Source organism: Microplitis demolitor, chromosome 4, assembly GCF_026212275.2.
Source record: "Microplitis demolitor isolate Queensland-Clemson2020A chromosome 4, iyMicDemo2.1a, whole genome shotgun sequence".
NCBI lineage: Eukaryota > Metazoa > Arthropoda > Insecta > Hymenoptera > Braconidae > Microplitis > Microplitis demolitor.
Window position 1 is genome coordinate 19,953,219 of NC_068548.1, and position 23,383 is coordinate 19,976,601.

Here is a 23,383-nt window from a genome sequence, read left to right on the forward strand (position 1 = left end):
CTCATTAAATGCTTGGCATAGAAATTATCAGATTATTATCAAATGTATTTAATGTTAATTTGTTAACATTCATGTTTAAACATTAAATTCAAACATTTAATCGAACACTATTGAGAAATATTCAATATGTAACGAGCCACTTCGATTTAATAGCAACACTTGTTGTCATTTTAAATTACATTTAATGCCGTTTAATCATACAAACTACTGCTAAAAATATTAAATTTTTCACGGAAATTTTTAACCTCAAAATTAATGCAAAAATATTTTGTCTGTTTTACTATTAGAATATCATCAAATTCATATAATTTTTGGTTATTTTTCTTCATTCATTTGAGTAGTGACCGAAAAAAATAGTGTGCAATTTTTTTTCCTCATATGTTAATTATAAGAAAACGATGAAGATTGCAAGTGGTAATAAAATGGCGGGATAAAAACTTTTTGGTAATTAAAAGTTTTGCTAATTGTAAATTATATGATTGTTATGAAAATCGGTGTTTAAGATATCAATGTAACGGAAGCTGTAGATAAGATTGCAGTCTTTTTAAGTAGACGAGGACTACTTGATCTGCAAATGTCAGGTGATATTATTTCCACTCTTTTTAACTCATAAAAGTCCTCCCTCTGAGATTACACGTGCTCGCGTAGGCACTTGGATTATATCTCGATTCTTTTTCACACTCGTTTGTTCTTCTCATCTGCACCACTACTACAATGACTTCTACAACTACAACTATTGCTGGTGGTATCCCCAAGAGTAGGACGACCCCAATAACTTGCTGATAAGAAGAACGGGAAAATTAAAGGCGAGTAAACCCCGGATCGATTTGAAAGTTAATAAAAGGGGTTTTTCAGCAAACGTGACGAAAATTTAAATTGCCCAGGCGCCTGGTTTAAAATACTTGCAGTGGGTGTACATAAGTCGGTAATCGCGGTAGTACGCATTGAAATGCAAGTAAAACCATTTCAGTCTCACTGTTTTCCTTTTTTCCTTTGTCATTACTATTATTATTTTTATTTACCATTTTGTAGCCTCGTTTTTTCGTACCGTTAGTTTCTGGTTGAGTCGGGGCGTGCACTTTAACGTCACTGGTACTGAATGCTCGCGGTGTACGACCGACTAAGTGGTATTTATCGTTTACTCTTGGTGGACTGGGTGCTTTCGTAACGTGAACTTTTGCCATTATCTAAATTACTTCATGCGCCCCCAAAGGAAGACGAAAGAAGAGAATAGTTAGACTTGTGATGTCGTTAGTTTACTATAACGTTGCAAGAAAACTGTCTTCGGTTAGTAATTAAAGTTTAACTTTTACTCAATAACAACCAGCTTCCGTCCTTTCCGACAAAAATTACTTTCTTTTATTTTTAATTATAATTTTAGAATAGTAATTGTGATAATCTACATTGCCAATGCACAGAAACTGCCATTTTGCTAATATGGAAGACATTTAAAAAAATGGCGGCTTATATTGTCTGCCACTTGGAGTTTTCTTTTGTTGATCTTATCGAGAATATTTAATTAATTGTAATTGTATTTTTTTTAATGTTTTAAACAAAAGTGAACGAGCAATGAAATTATTGGTTTATATTATTTAAATTGATGTTAAATTCTTTTTTAATGTATTTGAGTAAATATTTGAGGAACGGATTGATAGTAAAAAATGTGAGAAAGAAAGTTTTAAAGATTTATTGATAAATCGTGTCAGCGATAATTTGAAAGTATGAAGTGGCGGCGAGACTGAAAGTAAAAGGACAAAAATGCCGAAGCAATATCACAGTCGACTAGCGTGAGACGTTTTAAAGCATACCAAGTATGTCTCGCGGTGTGATCCTTAAAACAAAAGACTAAAATTGAACGTTTCAGAGGAATTTTAAATAATCGATGGGGAGTTAGGGGGATGCGAAATCGTGAATTGTGAATCGCGATGTCAAGATGAGCGAGAACGGAAGTAAAGATAGAAAAGGAAGAATGGACCATAGTATGAGTCTAAGTATAAAAGATAGTTGATGGTAAATTGACGCTCGAACGTCACCGTTGGAAAGAAATCGAGCGCTAGATGTCAAGAAACCAGAGGATGGATATTCCAGTCGAGTGATTTCCGAAGGGAGAATGACAGTTTGGAAATTGGAAAATTGAACTTGAATTCATCGACGGATCCGTTTCAACGACTCCCAACGCTTACACGTTTTTTTTTCTCACCTCTTTCTCACTTCTCCGGCTTTTTTTTTACCCGTAACTCTTCTAGACATTATTTCACCTATTGGAGGTGAAATCCAAGTGTCAATTGATCTCTTTCAACAATTTTCATGCACCAGCAGCAAATAAATCGTCAGTATTTATTTTATTTCACTATTTATACGTATTTCCAATTCAATATAATCGAAACTATTAAAATACAGCAGTCGCGCGTTCTGTCAATGCTAATAGGGTTATATTTAGTTTGCTGAATAATTATACAAGCAGCAAGATGGGAACTAATAGTCCTGGGCCCGACTGTGTGAGGCTGATTAGCTTGGTTGGATTTTGCCTCTCGGTACTGCTGCATTTCTTACAACTTCCCTTGGGTAATTATCAGGCATACGTATAGTTACAGTAGTCTTCCTTAATTTCCCTTGTTATTTTAAACTTTAACGAAGTCTCGCATGAAAATTCATTTTGTTGAACCCGAATCTCCTCCCAACTTCTTGACTATTGACAACTATTTCAATAGCTTCATACCGGCTTTGTAATTAAACATAAGAATAATAAAATCAAAGCAAATCTAACAATAGAGCAATTCAAAACTGAAAACCTATATGCAGGTGGCATTAATAAAAGCTCTTAGTTAAACTCCTAACTCATTTGTTCCCGCAAATAACTAATTTATTGATCTACTTAAACTTCAAAGTTCACTTGAAACAGTTAAAAAAAATGACCTCATCATTTTTTGTCCCCTTAAAATCTATGCATATGTATAACATAAAAATTTAATTACACTGACAAGGTACAAGGACTCTGTAGATGGGTTACTATGGAAACGTCAGCCAGAAAATGGAAAGAAAAAAAGTAATATAATGTAGAGGAGCAACTTCCGACCTTGCGGTTCCAAGTACATACATCCCGGAAATCTATTTTTAACTTTGTTGCCACCAGCAGATTTATCTTCTGTAATTTTAAAAGGCAGAAGCAGTATAGTTTGATCTGAAAAGCATCAGCCAACGCCCATCACCGTCACTGCACTTGAGCTTGTTCGTTTCCAACGCAACGAATTGTGCCAATTCACCGCGTCATCTCATCTTTTCAAACTCGTTGACATGCTCTCAAATTCACAGCGTCCAGTTTTCACTAGTGTACTTCATATATATACATATATATATATATATATATATATATATAAGCATAAATGTGGAGAAATATATATGTATATATAGATATATAAAAGTCGACTGTCGACGTGTTCTGTCTTATTTTGTACAAAAGTTTTCTTTCTAAGTGACACTAGATAGAATGGCAGCAGCAGCAGAAGCAGCAGCACAAGCAGAACCTGCAGTCTACTACTTTACTGTAGAACCAGTGAATGCAATAGAAGCAGCAGTGAACAGACGTTGAATCCGTACTTCCGACCAATTCAATCATCGGCTTGCAGCTTGCACCAACCAGAATAGCCACCATATTGCGGTCGATTCGACTAAAGCAGGCAACACTACAACAAATATTATTATATCGAAACTATACCGACATTTTTATCATTATTTTGTACATGATGAAATTTTCTTATCTGCTGTAATTTTACGATATTTTTTGCAGCACACCTCAAGCGCAAAAGCGCTGAGAGTGCTCTACTGTCGTTCGATTTTTTAAAATCTCAAAATTTGTAAGCCCTTTAAACCGAGTATCAACATGACACTTATTTTTATTAATTTGAAAGACACATATTAATTAATTTGGATAAATTAAAATATATGAACATCCGTTAAATTGTTGAAAATAAATATGTCATGTCAGTATTCATTTGACAGGGATTTTAATTTTCTATAAAACCACATGTTCAAAAGTTATTATTTAATTATTTATAAAAAGGTATATATATATATATATATATATATATATATATATATATATATATATATATATATAAATTAGTATTGAAACTATGAAAATTTTAATGAATTCTTTTTTTAACAGAAAATTAAAAGCTCTGTTAAATGAGTACTGACATGACAACTTTTTTTAATTTTTTAGATATACATATATTTTTATTTGTATAAAAATATATCTCTTGTTGGTACGTATTTTAAAGATTATTGAATTTTTAAGCAATTTAAGTGCTCAAAAAAAATTAATTGCCGAGTATTGATAAAAATGTAATAGATATAAATTAATAAAATTACTAAATAAAAACTTACTTAAAATTTATCAATAATTTTTTTGACAGTAATTGAATAAATAATAATTGTCGGTAACTTCTCCACATATTTTTTCATAAATCATTAGTACTAATGCTTGTACTTAAATATTATCAATTATTCATATTTTATTATTTCCATTGGTCATATTTTCGAATAAATTAATTATCTTTAAATAAAAAAATAAACAAGCGTGTCAGATTTGTTTACTATGCCGCCATTTTGAATAGAGCGCCCTCTTTAAAATTACACGGGAAGATTTAAAATTTAATTTTGCCAATAAATAAATGAAATATTTATATCAAATAAAATTAAAAAAAAACAATATTATTATTGTTAGAAGTTTGATCATAACCAGTGAATAAAAAACTTTAATCAATAATTTTTTTTTTTAATTTACTCACGCTTCCCGCCATTTTTATTTTCCGCTGCCGGTGCTAGTACATTACCATCAAGAAATAAATAAATTAAACACACAAACACTCACTATAACAATTTAATTATCACAACTAATTAATCACCAAATTATCACAGTCACTTAATTATATTATTTATAATAAAAGAAAAAAAATTTAATTATTTTTATTCCCGTTTAAAAATTCCGACACCAAACATGACGCTAAAGAACCCGAGAACCCCGAGAGCTAAGCCGGCACTGACTTTAATTTATTTAATAACTTACAGTCACGGACACACATAAATTAAAATCACAAAATGTTCATCATTTGATAAAAAATTATTTAAAACTAACATTACACTTATAATCGAGTGTCGCAATAATTAAAAGATTTATTTTAACTGAAAAAAATGACAACGACAATGAGAGAGCGTCAGGCGTGAGGCAAACTGACCCCGAATGTTTCTGCGCACGCGTGACTCAATTTTATTTCTGCTGCGCAGTCGTTCCAACCGCTGCCACAACTGCGCAAGTTTTTTCTAGTTCTGGGTCCAACTTCATACTGCCGCCAGCGTAATGACGCTGGCCTCGTCTAGTTTGTGATTTAATAAATAAATAATTTATTTTTGTAATTATATTTATTAAAACAAGTGTCTATAAATATTATTTGATGGCCATTGAACATTTTGTGATAATAATTCAATCGGTATGTACAGTATAAGTAGTAAAACAATTCATTTAAATAAATCGTATTTATGTTTCCATTGTTAAGCTACCGGTAGCATCGACGTTCGTTGTCGTTCGTGTTATTAATTTAAAATCAGTGAAAATAAAATTTGTAGTTTATTATTTATATGGAAAAAAGTATTGAAGTCTTATCAGTGAGTGTTTTTGTGTGAGTGAAAAGTATTTTTTATCAAGTGATGTGAAAAATGTTTTTTTTTGTTCGTCATTTTCTGCCGCCATTTTTTAAAATTATACTGAAGTTGGCAGACAATTGATAATTTTCGTATTTTTTTAGAAACGATAAATTTAAAAAGAAAATTAAAAAAAAATCTGCACCTGTAAGGAAATTAAAAATTCTATAGATGAAATTATTTTTAATATTTTTTTTTCTTTTAATTTATCGTTTTTAAAAAAACTCAAAAATTATGAAACGTCGGCTAAGTACTGTATCATTTTAAAAAATATACTTATGTTATTTTTTTTTTTTTTTTTTTTTTTTTTTTTAAATAAAAAATCGTGGTTCATGAGTGAGTAGTGTTTTATTTCGTGTCATGTCAGTGTTAAGTGTGTGTTAATAATTTATATCAGTGTAATTTAGTGTTAGTGGTTATTTGATTGTGTCAACTACGTTTTGAAGTCTTCTTCCAGAAGTCATCAAAAAGCAGCAAAATGTGAGTTTTTAATTTTTTTATTGAAAAATTATTTATTATATTTAAAAAATTAAGTGATTGTTGATAACTTTAAATGATCAATTTAACTCATTACTGTACTTATATATTTTATTTGTAATACTGAAATTAGCCATTGTCTGATAATTTTTTGATTTTTTTTAAAAACGTTAAATTTAAGTAAAAAAATATTTCAAAAAATTGCACCTGTAGTTTCTTTAATTTCCTACATGTGCATATTTATATTTTTTTTTTTTTTAAATTAAATTGTTGATAAAAAAAGTTCGAAAATTTATAATTGTCAGCTAACTTCAAGATCATATTTTATTAACGTCAAAAATAAAAAAAATAAAATTTTGCTGCCAGAATTCATATTGATCTCAAGAAGTAAAAAAAATAAAATTAATAATTTAAAAGTCGAATAAAAATTCATAATTAAAAAAAAACTATTATTATGAAATAAAAGTAATGATTAAAATAAAAATAAAATGAGCGATTGGAGGTATCCACTGTTGGATTTTCCAACTTTTCTTTTTCTTTTATTCGTTGTAATTGATTTAACTTTTTAATTCAAAATTCTTTAGCGCCTATTTTAAAACTTATTTTGACATAAAAGGCTAACGAGAACAAAAATTTAATATTAGCTTAGAGGAAACTTCTGAAAAAGTATATAAAGCTTTTTTTAAATGTCTTCCTACTGTGCGATATTTAACTTTTGCGTCGCGTTCTTTGACGTCCTTTTTTGACGAAGGACGAGGACAACGACTAGAACGTTAAACGGGCCGACATCCGGAGAGTAATAATTTTTACTTGTTTCACCGTCAACCCAACAGCAAATGTTATGCACTGTGGCGACTAATGAGAACGACACAGTATGACGGCGCATGATTGCCCTCAAGCTTTCTGACTTATACTCTCTTGTCCTCCGGAATATACTCTCTGGTGTGATAAAGAAACTTCATGTTCCGGCTTACTGTTCTAATATTTTCCTTTTATATTCATTTTTGTAATCATTATCATCATTATTATTATTATCAGTATTCCCTATTCTTATACAGCTACCAATCGACAGTCATATCCCCTAAAAATAACTTCTGTAGAGGAGGGAGGGAAGGGGGGGGGGGTAATAAATCTCAAGAAAAGTTTTATTTTTTGAAAAAAATTAATTTTGCTTGGCGGCTAAAATAATATAACAGTTAGAATTTAAAATTTTTTACAAACGCCCATTTTTGCCTTTTGTCCCTTATTTTTATTTGTATGGCTTCCTCGATTCAGAACAATATTTTAATTAATCTATAAAATAAACTCAAAAATATCTACCGCGTAAAATCTTTATTACTGTTACTTTTATCCTCAGTATCTATAAAAAGTACTGTTTTAAAAAGTAAAATTTCTGAAAGCTTAATATATGTGTATATCCATACATATATAAAACTATATGGTACTCGGATTTAATATGTATGAGTTTAAAATCCAGTGCGATATTTTATTTTGTAAATCCAGCATTAGGATTCGATAATGTGCAAGTGAAGTAGAAACGCAAAACTGGCAGTTGCAATTTAAAAGCTTCAAGTAAAAAGCTTTGGGTATTATTTTGCATTATATAGAATAAGTGCCAAGCATTCAATGTTATAAAAAAAAAAAAAACAAAAAAAAAAACCAACAACGACAACACAAAATCTATACCAATTTATTTTAATTTCAATTTATTATCGAATTCAATTTCCTCTCGACATTAAATACTTTTTTTTATGCTCACTCTTTAGTCATTTAAACATTTATTGTGTTATTCTATTTTAATTTTACTTTATTTTCTACTTTACTTAATTACTTTTCACTTTGCCTTTATATCATTGTTATTATTTATTTTATTTTTCATGCTCCGTGATTCAAATTTCTTTATAACTAATTCTAACTGGATGTAGATGAGTTTTGTTAACTTTATATTTATACATATATATATATATATATATATATATATATATATATATATATATATATATATATATATATATATATATATATATATATATAAATGTCATTTAACATCAAAGAAGTAAAGACGTAAAACCTCTTACCGGCGTATTCGCACGTTTTATGTCGTTCAAAGTAAACTAAAAACAAAAAGTAAAGAATAAAGTCGAACTAACCAAGATACGGACTATACACAGACCTCGGAGATTTAGATCCAGGAGTGAGACGATGGGGAGCCACTGATTTTACCCAAGAGATTTATTGTTTCACGCCACAGTGAGATTGTATTACGTAAGGTTAAGCTCTGAAAATGCTCCATTCTTTTTATCCAGACACTTTGATGTCCTATACTATACTACACTACACTACACTATACTCTTTGCTTTTGCTTTGTTTATTCTCGTTACAATTATAAATTACCAATCGGATATAAAAATTTACCGCCTCATTTAAAAACATTTAAACTCGGTTCATTACGGCCCCGATTACTCAACAGACAGAAATTTTAATTTATTATTTCGCAAAATAACTGTAATTTAATTTAAAAACGTTTTTTCATTAGATGTGAAGTTGGTGAAAAAGTGTCCAATTAAAAAAAAGAATTTCCGGTTTATTTATTTCAGTATTTAATAAAAGCGTAATATTGATGGGTAAAAAAGAGTAAATTAACAAGCGATTTATTCGGTATTGCGTAACAATTGAATTATTGATTTGCCACTTGGATGTTTGATGTGATACGTCCACTTGTTCGCTTCTGGGTGAATTTATTTGACGTACGAAATTTTACTGTTTAATGAATAAAATGTAATTGCTATTGTTATTGACATTAGTGTCAAGTGTATTTAACTTCAATGAACTTATCAGTTATCCGTTTTTTATTCTCCTATTCAAATTTAAGCTTCTTTGTTTTTTTTTTTTTTTTTTTTTTTTTTTTTTTATTTACATTGAAGTTCATTCATGTAAGTTAAACCTGATTAAGGTCGCTATTAAAGTAATTGATGTAAAATTTAAACGTAAATACTCTCGTAGCAATTCAATTCATTTTTTTTTTTAATAAAGTAAATGAAGTTTAAAATAATTTCTAAAAAAAAAAACAAAAATTAATTAATCTTTTTTTACTGTAGATATTCAGTCAACTAATTAAATAAACTCCATAAATATTTAATTTAACTCACAATATTTACATCAGTTAAAAATTAAATTGTAGAATAAAGAGTCTAATTGATAATAATTACATAAAGTTTATTTATAAAAATTATCAAAGTTTACTTTCCCGAATTAATTCATCGATTTCAATACCACGTTCGTGGCTCGGTCTTAAAAAATATCTAGCAATAGGAAAAAAAAATGTTTGTATCGGGAACAATATTTGAAATTGTAGGTTTCAAAATAAAATTATGTTCCAATAACTAAATAACAGAAATAGAAAAAAAATAGACAATAACTTTGATGATTGATTTTAGTCTGTGAATTTTCGTTTTCTCTGACAGTGACGTAACAGGTCTATATGAACTGAAATTTAACCCCTTGAACCTTTCCCATCCCTTTTATCCTTTTCCATACATGCACATATATCCACACACACACGCACACACATACATACATACATATATATCTTTCTCACCATTCTCAATATAATTCCTCACTCGGTCTACAACACTCGCACAATTTTCAATACTAGTTTGACGGCGCACATGCGAGTATGGAAGCTGCGCGGCAAATTGCCAATTTGAAGCGGTTCTCTAGGTTCTATTCCACTTCAATATTCGCCTACTACTATATCCACTACTACTACTATTCTCTTACAACTACTACCGTAGCAACGAAATAGAGAAACCTAGGCAATGAAGTGTGACAGCGATAGTAGAGCTTGCAACTGCTAGAAACAGAAATAAACGGTGGCTCGTATATACTATGTATGCACACACACACACACACACACACACATATGTGTTGCCACACATAACACACGTGATGCCGAGAACATGAGAAACTCTAATTTAACTATTAACATTACGATCGAATGGAAATTCCAAGCGGTCGATCAGCTTCCCTAGCGCTACTGTGGAATGACAATCGAAACCTCTCGGCATCGTCCGTTCCCTGTCCAGCACACTGCGCTAAACCGTGTAACTAGCCTGTCTAATCCATTTGCTTCAAACTAGGATACAATAAAACTTGTATTTCTCTCACTCGTAACTTGCCCACAAAACATCAATAAAACAAAACTCATATACTTCAAACCCCAAACCGAATTAAACGAAAAAACCATTCGGCGATCGGAATTTCGCGCTCTTGTACATATTCGTTTGTACGGCACCACGAAGCCAACTCAGCTAAAGGAAGGACAATATCTTTAAACAGGTTTCCGTAATTTTTTACCATTAAACATCAAGTAATTCAATGGAAATTTGAATTATATAACGCAGGTGTGGGGTTTAATTGATGATAAATTATTAAAAATTAAATTTAATAACTTTTCGAGTTATTTAAGCATCATGTAATTTTTAGTTTTAAAACTCAATCTCAGCGATTACACAGCCGTACATCTGTTTCTATAAAACTCTTCTCTTACAAAACTACAAAGTTCATCTCAAGTAACGGGATTCGTACAACAAAGGGCAATAAGTTCGTCTCTTGGCGATTCTCAGCCTCTACTAGTATCACTCCTACTACAAATACCACTACGACTACTATTCTTACTAACACCGATACCACTGAGAAAGCTGGCATAGTAACTACAGCAGTCGTATTTCCACCCGAGGAATCCTAGAAGAAGTAGTCGTGGTCTTTTGGCGCCGACCGCAGATGCATTTCGCTGTTACTCATTCTACTCTTTTCCTACCTCCACCTCCGTCTTTTCCTTTCTACTTTACCTTTACTCTTCCGCAGTGTATACCAATACCAGCCCATTAGTAATGGTAGTAGTAGTTAATAGTAGTAGTAGTAGTAGTAGTTGTTGTAGTAGCACGAGTATTTCATTTCTTTCGTTCTTCAAGTATAAAAGCTGAGATTTCTAGCGCGTTTTCCAAGGCACCATTACTACCAAGACTTATCTAGATTAGAAGTCGTGGGAATATCCACTTTGTACCTAAAATCTCATAGCATACCTTTTAGTTACGCGATTTTTTAACCGCTTACACAAATGCACAGTGGCTTTTAGTCTGATGAAAGATTGAGTTATTAAAATTTTTATCTGATTTTTATAAATAACATTTAATGTTTAGCACCGCGAAACTAAAAGTTATTCATTTAGAAATTTTTTTTTCAACAACGTCAACAAACTCCCGAGTTGTGAGTCCGCGAAGAAGGTTTAAAAAATACAAAAATAAAAAAAAAGATAAAGACTGAAATTTCTTAGTGACACAATTTATGGTCATTGCTGAGTCATAAGACAAAAAAAAACCGCAGCCAGAAAGAGCTTGTGAAGTAAAATTTTAAAATGACCATACATTGAATCAGGGTGTTTTCTGTCAAATGAATAACTACACTGTGAAAAATTCCCATTAAATTTTACTATGGATGCATTGTAACCCCGGACCATAAAAAAACTGGTACAAAATTTACAAGTGTCCCATAGTAAACGTATGCGCATAGGTCCCAGTCGTGTCGTCTGCGCATACCGTTTACTATGGGACACTTGTAAATTTCATACCAGTTTTCTTATGGTCCGGTGTTACAATGCACCCATAGTAAAATTTTTTGTAAATTTTTCACAGTGTAATGATAGAGGTAATTGATAACTGATCAGTTTAATTAATAGGAGGCTTGAATAAAATGTTACCAAACAGAATAATGTGTGTGGAATATTTAATTTTCTGTTCATTTATCGTGTTAATGATGAATCAGATACGTGAATACGTTATCACTAATCTCCGGTACAATCGCCAGAGGATAGCCGAGACAAAGGAGTGAACACACGGACACACGTATCTCTGTGTTGTTTATTCAACAATGCGATTACCTCTAATTGAATACGGATCGTAGCATCGCGCTTTGCTTCTGTTAAACTTGGTTTATGCTGCAGGTGCCACGTTATACATTATGAATACCACGTACTGCTATAATAGTTGTGCAATATATGCTTTACTTAAATCGAACATCAACATAATGTAGACTATGGTTTCTGTCTAGTAAATACAACAGTAGTTTTTTTTTTATCATCTAAACAAAAGTTGGGCAAATTGGGGGATTTACCCACTTTCTTTCATCATAAATTTTAATAATATTTTTATAAAATTTGTTTTTTAATCCGATTTAAAATTTTAATAGTTACAGTTTATTTGAAAATACGAAAAAAAAATTTTTTAATATTTTTAACGACATCCAATTTTGTTTGAAATAAAAGCAAAATTTATTTTATTTTCTTTTGAGTATAAGTGAACATTAGAAAAGTAAAAAAAAAAAAGTGCATCATTTTCTTAGCGCCCTCATTTTGTCTAGCTTCTTTCTATATATATATATATATATATATAGATAGATTGTGATAACGTTGATAAGAAAGTTTCGCATTAGATTTTCTAGATTTTTTTCATGACTGATTTTTTCTCACGCGCGATTCCACCAGCCAATGCTACAGAACATCAATCTTCTCTCTTGATACGTCCGCGTATACGTACCGTAGAAAGCCTTATATCCACGGCGATTAATGCTCCGTCGAAGCCCAAGCACTCTCGCCTTGAAAAACCACACGCCCCCTTACTGGATCCACTTCTAGACCTAAAACCCACAAGCACTCTCAACCACGCAAGGATACTAGCCAGATTTACTTTTTTCCGCAGCTTCGAAAAAAAACCAGACGAAAAACAAAAAAAGATAACAAAGGTGTCAGAAGAAGTGATGGAAAATTTACGGTTTCTATTTATTTAACGTTTTTTTTTTTTTTTTTTTTTTTTTTTGTTGATTCTGCTGGCTCAGTTTGTTGACTTTATTTTAGTGGTTTGTTTGTGCGTTTGTGCACGAGACTGAAGAAAAATAATGTTAAATGAATTTGCATTATCTTATAATGTTTCTTTGGTTCGAAAAATACCAATAGACGAAACTAGAGAGATCGAAAAATAAAAAGAGGGAAAAGGAAAGGGATAGTGTGTATAGAAGAAAATCGACAAAGAGCTAAAAGCAAAAAAGAAGCTTAAATTGTTTGCTAAACGTTTTTCCATTGTGGAAATTCTATCGAGACACACGAAACCAGATTACTGAGTATTACTGCCGACGAATCTTCTAAATAGTTTTTCACAATAACTTGGGATATTAAAGAAATAATTTATAAAAAATATTATTACATCAGTTTTTTTAGTTAATGTTTTCCGGGTTCAATTCATACACAGTAAAAAACGAATCGTCAAAGTGTAAAAAAAAACGTATGTTAAAATTCCGAGTGTTGAATTTTCAACACTTTGGTGTGTCAATTTAACATACAATATTTATCTTGTTTCAACTGTCATAATCGATTGATTTTTTAACACAAAAAAATGTTATTTTATCCGAAAGTAACACTTTTTATATGTTACTGTGAAATCAACACACAAAATGTGTTAAAAATAATCTCGACCGAAACAAAAGAATTCTCGGATAATTTCAAGTAAAAAGTTAAAACTATTGCCTCGGTTGTTTTTCTGAGGGGGAGGGGGGGGGGGTACAACGTGCTACCCATCGTGTAACCACACTATTGTAATGATCGGCTGGCATTTTTTGTTATTCATTTCATTTTATAATTTTAATAGATTAATTTTAAGAACATTTTAAGAAAATAATAATAAATGATTATATGTATATATATTGAACAATACATGATATTATTATTTTCATTATTAATATTATCGTTATTTTTAATATTTCACTGCTGAAGAATCAATTATCTACAGTTGTTTAATTGATTTTAACTTTACATTAAATAATGTAAAAAATACTTTTGACAAGTATCCAAGTAGCACAAAAGCGTATGTCAAATTCAACACTCTTCAAGTGTTGCAAATAACATATGAGTGTGTTAAAACTGAAGGTTACGTTTTCGAAAATTTTGACACTCATGACTTGTTACTTTTAACATACACGAGTGTAACTTTTTCAAAACAAATGACGTACGTTGAAATAACATATAAATAAGTGTCAATCGACTGTTTTACACACGAAAGTGTCAATTTTGACGAATCCTTTTTTATCGTGTAGGTTACCGTTGTAAAAACGGATTTCACTTATGAAGTCAAAAAAAAAAAAAAATTGTTTTTGATATACCTCTGAAACTAATTAACCGGCTTGATTGCGTCTTCTGGTAATCAGGCTTTTCAAGACTACGTCATTAAATTTCAGTGATTAATTAGATGGATTGTGAGTTATTTGCAGAAAACGTGAAAAAAAATATTATTTTATGAAGTTTAAATTTTTAGTGACTTCGAAATAATTTCGAAAATAACCAGACTAATTATGGAAATTAAAAATTTCCATATAAAATTAATAATAATTATATTATAAATATTTTATATTGTTATTAAATTATCAAGAGATTGTAATAACTATGTTCGACAAAGTTGTAACAAGTTATTTAAAGTTTATAAATTCTTTATGTGATCTTTTTAAAAGTATTTGCATTTATGAATGATGCAGAAATGAGTTTATTAAAGTTTGCTATCAGTGTATTTCTATGAATACATAACTTTTACTTCCAAGTATCAACTTTTTTGAAAGAGTATCAATGTAAAAAAAATAAATAAATAAAAAATATAAATACATTTATTTTTAAATATATTCTGTTATATAAATTTTAATTTACTAATGGAAAAGACGCTAAAAATGTTTACCAACTTAATTGAATCTTTTCATGAACTCACTGCGTAATAATAATTATTATTAGTACTCAGATATTAATGAATATAAAATAAACTGGGTAAATATTTTATAAATCTAATAATTGTGTGTCCTCTTTTTTCAAAAAAACAAAAATGTAAACTATTCATTGCGGGTGCAAACAATTATATATGTACCTGAAAACAGGAGACATATAAGTCGGTATTTACATAGTTTCACGAAACGAAATACAACAAAGTTTCGTATTCCGAGTCCTCGCCTTCCCTTTTATCTCTATCTCAGTTAGTCATATAGATATGCAACACAGCATCCTTTGTCTTTCTATCATCTTTTTGCTTACTCTATATGCTGTAATCTCGGTTTAACCTAGCTTTGCAGTTGTATTTACAGCACAATTTTCAGACTAATTCAAACGTTACAAGTGTATGAAATATTTATTTAATGTTTTCAATTTTATATTCAAAAATTGCATCACTTACTTATTATTTGCAGTACCGATTACTTGAAAAAAATAATTTAGATCTTATAAGACCTGATGCAGACGTAGATCTAATTTGAGAGATAAATTTTTATTGATCTATTCAAGTTCACTCAGATTTATATTTTGTAATTTAAAGGTTTAGAAATTTTTGGCAATAAAAATTTGAACTTTTAAAATTTGGTACTTTTTATTCTTAGCTTTGAATTTTTACTCTACATATTCAATGCAAAGAAATTTTTTAAAATTCGTTGACTTGTCATTGAATTCAAATATTTATAAATTAATTTTTTTTTAAACTTTATCGAAATTCTTATAATTGTGTTGACGATATTTGGTATCAAAGAAGTCGAAAAATATTTTAACTTGTAAAGTTTAAATTTATTTTTGATAGCTTTTATTTCCCACTCAATTAATAATTTTGTTAAAAAAAAAATTTATATAAAAACTGTGATTTTTATTTCGAAAAAAATTTTTAAGTCACTTTATTATTTTGGGATATTGAATTTTTATTTAAAATGAGAGACGAATATCCAAGCGATTTTTAAATTTTTCTATTATGGACATACTAAAAATTCAAAAGTAAAATTAATTGAATTATGTTGAGTTTTATGGTTTACTCGAGTCTTTGTGTAATAATATTTTTTTGCAGACAATCAAATTAATGTCTATAATAAAAAAACCTCGAGGCATTTTTATCTGTATTTTGTGAGTTTAGTAATTACATATTACGCTTGAGGGTAGTTTAAAGAGAATTTAAAAAATTACAATAACGGGCTCAAAGCTGAAAGGAAAAGTCATCGTCAATATAGTTGATTTATTATTTTTTTGCAACGTATAGACACTTTGTGGTGGAAAAATAAATTAGTGGTTGTTTTTAGCAATTCTAAGTATGAGTAGATTTTACAGAGTAGAAATAAAAAAAAATGTTGCTGATAATAGCATTGGTTTAATGGATACACCCAGTACAGAAAATTAACTAAAGAGTGCTTCTTGACAATGTTAAGTATTAACGCGGGAAAAGTTTTTGAATGATCTTGCCAAATGGAACGAAGATAATTGCCCGCACTTTGGCATACTGTCCAAATCCCAGGAAAAAATCTCTACTACAAACCACTATTCTCTCATTTAAAACATAAACAGTCATTTATTATTAATATTTTTTTTAATAATAAAAAAATAATAAAATAAAATGTTTTTGTTGAAATGAAAAAAAAAAAAAAATAATAAATCGTAAAATAAATCCTGGAAAAAAAAGCGTGAATTAGTAAAAAAAAACTGTTCTTTATGTTTTGATTTTTTGGTCACTACTTTTTGTGTTGAATATTTAATTTTATTTTGAAAAATTTTTGCACAGCATTTTAAAAAAATTCTGACAGAATTTAAAAAAAAATTTGCAAATTTAAAATGAATGAAAAATTTTTTTTTTTCTGTGAATTGAGTGAAGTGAAAAGTAAAAGAAAAAAATTTTATTATTTTTATAAAAGAAATAAATTCAACGGCCCTCTATGTTGTTGAAATACTAATTACTTTTGAATTTTTAAACATAAAAAAAATATGTGAGGTAGGTCGCAAGATAAAGCCACAATAAATCTGTTTCTGCATCCTCTCTTTTAACGGTCGTGAAATTTAAAAAAAACAGAGTTAAAATATACACACGGTAAAACGTCTTGCGATGTTATCACTATGAGTACGTCTTTTGAATTTCCGTCAAAGTGAAACTCTCGACATAAATTGAATATCAAAAAAAAAAAAAAAAAAAAAAAAACACCTAATTATGGGTGACATATTTTATATAAACTTTATATTTTCTATATATTCTGGAAAAGAAGGGCTGGGCACAATGTAGACGCGAAGAAAAAAAATAACTTTTTTTAATCCTGAATTCGCTAAAACTTTTAATGCTCACTTGTAAGTGAAGAAAATAAAACAAATTTTCAACTGCCATTAGAAATTCTTTTTTGTGTTTCATCTGAAGCGAAATTAAGTGCTCAAAAAAATAGTAAAAATAATTTTTTTTGTAGTTATTACAAAATGTATAGTAATTAACCCATGAATGCAAATATAAAGTATTTGCAACCTCATTTTTCACGACAGAGTCTATTCTCATTCCTGTAAATCTCTTCAAATTCAAAAAAAAAAAATTCACTTATTTTCTAACATTCTAATATTTTTTAAAATCAAAAGTTGGAGTTGTAAGATAAATAATTTGTCTTCTTTAGTCTTCAGAGGTCTGAGTAATTTTAAAATAAGACCGACCCAAGCAGAATGTAAGCTCAATATCTCTGTAGATCTAAAATATTTTACCGAATTTCAGAGCATAATTGTCGAAAAAAAGTATTTCCAAAACTATTTAAAAACAATAAATAAATTTTGGGCATTTCAAAATTTTGTTTGAAACTTATATGAGTACGCCATCCATAACGGTGTTCTATCAGATATATATTCAATTTAAATATGAAAAAATACTTTAATAATCTATACAATCAAACTGACATTTAAATATACCGTTTAAAAATTTATAACGTGTAACAGGTATGCAATAACACCCAACTCACCATTAAAAACACCTCGCTTTGCTGAGTACACATTAATTAAAAAAAAAATCTACAACAAATAAACAAAAAAAAAAAAAAATGAAACAAAGGCCACTTAACTATCACCACTTAAAAACACAACACACTCTTAAATATTATATTCATCCAGTAAAATATCTCGAGTATATTTATTCCGTTTATTAAAAACACAAATCACTCATTGATGAACAATCGTGTTAAACACAGCTCACTAATAAGTTGTATGGAAAAAAATATTATTAGTGCCAATTAAAATCTAAGAACCAGCGCTTGAACAACTTTATGAATTTCAAATTTTTTATTTTGATTTAATATTATGTACACGGTTGTAAAGAACAAAGTGAGCAGTTGTTCAAAAATTGATATTGATGTTTAGTATTTATTATTAAATTGCAATAATCAGCAATTTGGTTAAAAGTGATAATGTAGATATTAAAAATTTTTAACGTATCATCAGTAATTGAATCACTGAAATTTTTTATAATCATTGTTCCTTTTTTCTGTGACATCCGTTCAGAAATATGCGACGTTGACTATTATCCGTATTGAGTATTTTTGATTTTTCGATCCAGTTATTCATTTTGTTTTATTTAAATTTTTGATTACAGACATATATAGTTTTTTAATCACTTGTGTCACTGACACTTTATGGATATTATTGACACAATAAATGTCGGTTAATAAATATGTGTATAAACAATCGTATAAATATATAAATAAGTAACTAAATAAATAAATAAAATAATTTATAATACGGTATCACTACTGGCCGCGAACACACACAGTCACGAGCGGAAAGTAAACCCGGCGAGCTGACGACTCGAAGCTCTCGGGGTCGACTACGATACCGGAATGGAAAGCTTGTTAATGTACGGCGCGTCGAGCGTTGAGATACTCCACTCGTACTACTGCGCAACGGTCGATTCTGTGGATTACACTTCATATGCTACATATATATATATGTATATGTGTAATGTACACATTACACATATACTAATTTTCAAATATAAATTCATTTGTTAATTTACTTTGCAATAATAATTTTATTAATTTATTGATTAATAAAATTAATATACTTTTTTATGATAAGAAATATTTTTTTTTATTTATCAAATTTAATTATGGATAATTTTCTACATGTTTAATTTTTTTAAAATAATTTTTCGTACACTTGGCCAGGAAAAAAAATTTCAAAAATTGATCTTTTAATTTTTTTAGAATTTTTAAAAAATTGTTAATAATTCTTATTTAAAATATTTTTTTTGTTTATTTGAAAAAATTTGATTTTAATAATTATCAAAAAATTGAAAGTATTTAAAAAGTGTAATCCAGCCTTAGAAACTGGAGTATCTTAAAAATTTTATCTCGAATAGGGATGCTGCGCAAGTCATTTATAACCCGCCAAGAGGGCGGTACATTAGATTCAACTCAGTACCGAAGGCTCGTGTCTGTAAAAGTCAAAATAGTTTTACCGACTGATATACGCGGCATTTTTAAATAATTTAACTTAGCTTATTCCTTCCTAGAAATTAATAATAAATAATAAATTATTCATATAATCTCTGATTTTCAATCTACTCAATTTATTTAAATTTAACATGACAAAATAACTGAATAAACCAAATTTAAATCCAAAAAATAAAATTAGCCCATGGAAATTTATTGAGTCAATGTTAAACGATTTAAATAGATTGATCGGTGACGTTGAATCTTGATGGAGTATTGCGGGCAATGAAAACCGCGAGCGAGGATAATTAGAGGACTCATGATTATCCTTCAACAGAAACGCGAATGGCCTGGAGAGTAGGGAGGGGGAGCTTGGATCCGTTGGTTGTAACCACTACTATGGACGAGTAAACTAATTAGAGGACCCTACGATTATCCATCAGTATGATAATTATTCTCTTCATTCCGACAATCATTATATATGTTCATATTATATTATATGTATGATGATATTTCACAAATTGTCAACATATCACCGTTTAATCAAACGTAACCCATTTAATATAACACACCGCTATCATGATTATCACAAAAAATTCTCAATAACACGCAATTATAATTTAATTGCATATTTTTTTCTTTATCATATTTATGCAATACGCTCGTCGATATCCAATTATTATTAATTATATAAATAATATTATACCTCAATTTACAAATTCTGGACATTTTCGCTGGATTATTTACCGAGATTCAATACACTTTAATTAAATTCATTAGTCAATATTATGACAATGCAGATATTTTATATAAACTCATTTAATTGTAAAATCACATTTTAGTTTATCTCATTACATATAATTTTGTTTTACATGATATTTGTTAACATTCCTGGTAATCATAGGTAACGTTAATTGCAATTCGGTATCCAATTATTAGGAAAGTATTAATTAAAATAGGGACGCTAAGGGAGAGATTTACTTTTTTTGATCTTGTATCAGAAATTTAAAAAACAAGTTGCTTCAAATTAAAAAAAAAACTTTATCAATTATGGTGATAAGTATATCAATTAATCAAATTAATACACTGTTCAGAAATCGGGAATAAATTCTGAGTGATTATGGATTTTATTTACATCCAGATTTACTTCGTCACTTGGAGATTCGGATCTTGTAAAAAAAATCACTCCGCGTACGAGTAAACAGGAAGTTTGACCTTCAAACTGAGTGATTTCGAAGAGATCTGGATTTTTTTCAAAATTTGCATTCACTCCGATTCGGAGTTTCAAAATTAAAATGAACTTCGGAGTAAATTTAACTCCGAGATAAATAAATAAATAAACAGTCATCCGCTCCGTATCAAGTTCAGATTTAATCCGCGTTCACTCTGAAAATTTTTTACTGTGTATGATTTTAAGTATAATTTTAATAATTCAAATATTACATACGAAATATATAAATTTAATTGTTTTCATTACTGATATTCCATAGCTGATTAGCAATTACTGATGATTTAATTAACTATTAATTAAATTTATTATTCTCATATTTTATTATCTCTAGTGATTTTAACAATTAAAATTTTTTTAAACTCACAGTCCTCGACTGTTTCACTGACATTCAAAAACAGAAAATAATTTATTTCAAATAATAATTAATAATAAAATTTTCACGATAAATAATTATTAATTAGCTTTCTTAGATCTTAAAACATTTTCCATGATTAAAAAACGGTGTCCGATATTCTAATAGAATTTCCAATCAATTACAACAATTATAAAAAAAAAACAGGTCATCCGATATTTTAATTATTTTATTTTCCTACTCTATATATTAACTTCGAAAAAAAATGGACCATGCGCAAGATATTTAAAGTAGCTTTAAACCATCCCCAAGTCCTGCGCTCTGTAAATTTTATAATTAAATATATACTAAAGGCTTAATTTTAAATATTTTAGTTGAAAATATTTAAATTAATATAGATAATTTTATAAATAAAGTTACTTTATAAAATGGATTTAAAAGTAAAGTAATCTTTTTTATTTCCAGTTTAATCCCTACCGTTATTTCAAAAAGATAACACAATCAGCTGTTAAATTAAATTATTAATTTACACCCGGTGAACGTGGTAGTAATATTAATAAAAGCAAAATGGAATTTGATTGCATCAAGTCACTCTTTAATGCTCATGGGAACGATAAATAATCCCTCGGGTAGTAGTAGTTTTTTTAGTTGCCGGTACGCGTGCTTCTGTACTTGCACATCACATTTTTCTTTTTACAAGTTAGCTAGCCCGTCATCGCAGCGCAAAGTTACTTCTTCTTACTCTTCTTATTCTTGTTCTTCTTGTTATTTTCTAAACTATATATATATATATATATAAATATATAATTTTTTTTTGACTTTGCTGCTGTTGTTATTTTACGAAGTAGCGAACAAGGTACTGGGCTCTGTCCTCACGAGCTTGAAGGCTGCAAAATGAATGAGAACGCGGTGTGAAATTCAATTTAGCTCATAACAGAAAGTGAAGAGTTGTCTGATGTGACGAGAAAAAAATCGATAGACGACTACAGTTTGTACCAACAGAAAAGACCGTCAGTTGCTTTTGCTCCTGAGCCTGGGCTAGCCTGCGTCACAATGCAACGAGAGTGAAGATGAACTCTGTGTTGGATACAAGCGAGATAAATAGAGAAAGACAGAAATTTAGAGCCAGAATGAAGAGTAGGAGAAGTCAAGTAGAAAACACGAGAAACAGTCAGACACTGAACTCGGCTACTGGCTAAATCATTGTCCCGCTCATCTCCGGAACATCGCGAGCGGAAACAACGCCGACGATAGGACATCGTGGCTAGCGATGAAAATATTGCTAAAGATTTCATTATAGATAAACACCTGATGTTCATTCTTTATTTCCTGTTAAATTTTTTTTTTATTCCTCCTATTTTTTTATTTCTATTTCTTGCACCCACTCAAACTTTTTGGCTGAACTATTTGACTTGTCCGTAATCTTAATCAATAACAAATTACTTTCTCAACACTTTTAATGACTCGGATACTGACTGGTCAATTACAAAAAAATTTCTTCAATTTTGAGTACAATGGAGTAGCTGATAATAAAATTTAAGAAAAAGCTCAAAAAAAAAAAAAGAAAATTCCACCAAATTCCTTCAAAAATAACTTGGGCGTTTCCATTTCTTAGGAATTTTAAAATAAAAAACAACTGTTTGAAATCACTGAAAAAAAAAATTTTTTTTAGCTCCGAATTCGGTGTCGTCTTTCTTTGCAGCCATTCTTCGAATCTGATGAACAACAAAATGATGACTATTATTGACACAAAAAATAAATTTAATTAATGGAAAAACTCATCCATATAAACAACTAACATTTATCGAAACTATATTTTCAGGTCAACAGTCCACACCGGAAGCAGAATTGCGTCGCCGGCAATTTAGTTGTTAGCAGCGTAACGAGCTCGTCCATCCCGACTCGAATGTAGCCAATTTCTACTTCTCAGCTCATCAGTACCATCTCCTGTTTGTTCAGGTATGTCACGTTAAAATATTAACTTTTCAAATCCCCAAGCCCTGACCCCCCTCCCCTTCTTTCTCTCTCACCAAAAATTAATCTGCTCAATCTACAAAGACCCCAATCAAAACTCTGCATTCAGCTAAAAAAGTAGCCTCTTTAAAACAATCATGTAAACCAGACAAATAACTGTCATATTGACTCCGTCATCTAATAACCGTATAAAGTCCTAACCGAGCTCGGTCATTCAAAGTACAAGTAACCTTAATTGAATGAAAACTTCCGGCATTGAATGCTAGAAATTCTGTACGGTTTTCATTTACGATAAAATAGACATTAATTATTAAACGTTAAACTACATATACATATACATTACTCACCTATTGACTTGGAACAATGGACTG

General features: G+C 29.5%; 1 long non-coding RNA gene across 1 annotated transcript in view; it reads left to right on the plus strand.

Annotated features, from left to right (window-relative positions):
• Window positions 1-22,991, plus strand: part of LOC128667631 (uncharacterized) — a 176,292-nt gene extending 153,301 nt beyond the window's left edge. Inside the window, exon 4 of the long non-coding RNA XR_008403575.1 lies at window positions 22,861-22,991. This is a non-coding gene — a long non-coding RNA (uncharacterized LOC128667631). The remainder of the gene's footprint in view (window positions 1-22,860) is intronic.
• The last annotated feature ends 392 nt before the right edge of the window (window positions 22,992-23,383 follow it).